The sequence below is a fragment of the Leucoraja erinacea genome, chromosome 3 (genome assembly GCF_028641065.1).
Source record: "Leucoraja erinacea ecotype New England chromosome 3, Leri_hhj_1, whole genome shotgun sequence".
Taxonomy (NCBI): domain Eukaryota; kingdom Metazoa; phylum Chordata; class Chondrichthyes; order Rajiformes; family Rajidae; genus Leucoraja; species Leucoraja erinaceus.
The window spans coordinates 110,852,232-110,855,049 of record NC_073379.1 but is presented as its reverse complement, the minus strand read 5'-3'; the positions used below and the strand labels follow the sequence as shown (position 1 = coordinate 110,855,049).

The window sequence follows — 2,818 nt, the reverse complement described above, 5'->3', positions numbered from 1 at the left end:
ATCGTGGACTGTAGTGTAGTTAATCACGTGGCACAAATGATGTTACTTTGTTGTCACACACTCTATTCGTTTTTTTCACCCGAGCTCTTTAATGAGCTGAAGAATAATTTGTGTTTTTAGACAAATGTTGTTTGGTGTGATGCACCTTCTCTCAATATGTGCAAGAAGTCGTCTTTTTATTTTGTCAAATATGAATAAAGACTGTATCTCACATTGACCGTGATTATTGTGTTATTTTATGATCTACTGGGAGGTGAAACTTTCAGTCTGAAGAAACTTTCAGCCCGAAACGCCACCCGTTCCTTCTCTCCAGAGATGCTGCCTGTCCCGCTGAGTTGCTCCAAGCAACTGGTGTCTATCTTCAAAGGACTGACCAGGACTGCCTCTCTCTCTCTCTCTCTCTCTCCCTCTCTCACACACAGGCATGAATGGAGGAACTCCGCGGGCCAGGCAGCATTTACGTTCCTTCTCTCCAGAGATGCTGCCTGTCCCGCTGAGTTGCTCCAAGCAACTGGTGTCTATCTTCAAAGGACTGACCTGCTCTTGCTCTCTCTCTCTCTCTCTCTCTCTCTCTCTCTCTCTCTCTCTCTCTCTCTCTCTCTCTCTCTCTCTCTCTCTCTCTCTCTCTCTCTCTCTCTCTCACACAGGCATGAATGGATGAACTCCGCGGGACAGGCAGCATCTACGGAGAGAAATGAACAGCGACCCATTCTTCAGGCTGCCTTATGTCTCTCTCCCCCCCCCCCCCCCCCTCACCCCAACTCCCACCCACACACGCGAATGCTGGAGAAACTCAGCGGAACGTTGTCTATTTCCTTCGTTCCATAGATGCTGCTGCACCCGCTGAGTTTCTCCAGCATTCGCGTGTGTGGGTGGGAGTTGGGGTGAGGGGGGGGGGGGGGAGAGAGACAGAGGCAGCCTGAAGAATGGGTCGCTGTTCATTTCTCTCCGTAGATGCTGCCTGTCCCGCGGAGTTCCTCCAGTCATGCCTGTGTGAGAGGGAGGGAGGGAGAGAGAGAGAGAGAGAGAGACAGTCCTGGTCAGTCCTTTGAAGATAGACACCAGTTGCTTGGAGCAACTCAGCGGGACAGGCAGCATCTCTGGAGAGAAGGAACGGGTGGCGTTTCGGGTCGAGAGCCTTCTTCACACTCTCCCTCCCTCACTCTCACACAGGCATGAATGGAGGAACTCCGCGGGCCAGGCAGCATTTACGTTCCTTCTCTCCAGAGATGCTGCCTGTCCCGCTGAGTTGCTCCAAGCAACTGGTGTCTATCTTCAAACGCCTGACCAGGACTGCCTCGCTCTCTCTCTCTCTCTCTCTCTCTCTCCCTCCCTCTCTCTCCGTAAATGCTGTCTGGCCCGCGGAGTTCATCCATTCACGCCTGTGTGAGAGGGAGGGAGAGAGAGAGAGAGACGCACACACAAGGTGGATGCGAAATCTTACCTGCCTGTTTCAGTGACAGACACCCACCGCCAGTAAATGAAGACACCCCCATCTTTCAGACAAAAAGAGACACACTGACATTAATGAAATGCTTAGCTAGTTTTATTAGATTTGTATGTAAATAGCAAACTGGCTGGATTCACTCTATCCAACTTCCGGGTTCACCGTTGGCAGGAGTTCCCACGGTGACCGCAAGAGTTACTACCGATATCGCACGGGACACTTCGTTCATAAAATGTTGCAATGCTCAACCACAAGTGCACAAGACACTCTTGGACAAATTCAAACATGTTTGAATTTTCTCCCGAGTACCCAAGGTACACGATTACCTGCCGTTAGCGCCACGGTGGTCCACGAATGCCGTATTGTTACCGCACGAGGTTCCCACGATGTCAAACTCTGGTTACCTCTTGCGTCAAGTCGCACCGTGAAAAGGGGGTTTAACGGCAGGAGCTGGCAACGGCAGGAGCAGCATGGGCACATCGATTCCCGGAGGAGGAAAACACCTGTGCCCAACTTCGCTCCAGCACGGTGAGAAAATTCATTTTCAGCAGCAAAGGACTTGGCAGTTGACTGGCTGCAATCTACTACAAGGGACCAGTATGTGAGTGACCAGGTGTAGTATCTGTTCTTATCAGTTTAATATCTGATACGTCCCTTATCTAGGGACCATATATTAAATAAAATCTATAATAGCTGTTATCATCAGTTTTAATGTCTTATATGTTCCTTAGCTAAGGACCATATAAGTAGGAGTGCCCAGAATTGAGGGCATTAGAGTGGGGTTGACCGGCTGCAACGACCGCAAGGGACCAGTACCGTCAGTACGGGGGTGGGTCCCACAGGTCTAAGATAAAGGAGCAGCCAGGAGCGCTGAGAGCGTTGGAGCCGGGTTAAAGGAATAGATGGAATCAGCTGTGCCAGTTATCCTCCACACCAGCCATATCCACTCCACGGAAGGAAGGACAAGCTGGAGAAGGAGGACCGTGGAACAGGGGGCAGCCAGCAGCAGCCAGCGGCACTTGGATCAACCGTAGTGGGATCAGCTGTGCCCGATGTCGGCCCCGCACCGGCCAGATCCATGCGGCCGAGCGGTAGGCTAGAAACAAATCAAACAAGGTAGTGGACTGAGAAGGGTCCGACTTTGCATAAAACCACCGGCAACCAGCGCCCGAGAGGGCTGGAGCGGGAAGAAGCGGTGTATGGAGCCTTGCTCCAACGTGATAAACCCACAGCAGTACCTCTTTGAGGGCTGCACAATGCTTCTACCCCATCAGAGGGGAGCACTGTGGGTCAGTTCTGGGTTGACTTGCAAGAGGGGTCCGCAGAACAAAAGACAAGTGGGCAGCAGTTAAGCCCCACAGGGGTACCCCG

At 51.8% G+C, this 2,818-nt stretch overlaps 1 pseudogene; it reads left to right on the top strand.

Moving 5' to 3' along the window:
- The first annotated feature begins 2,026 nt into the window (after window positions 1-2,026).
- Window positions 2,027-2,198, top strand: LOC129695967 (U2 spliceosomal RNA; annotated as a pseudogene).
- Window positions 2,199-2,818: the final 620 nt, after the last annotated feature.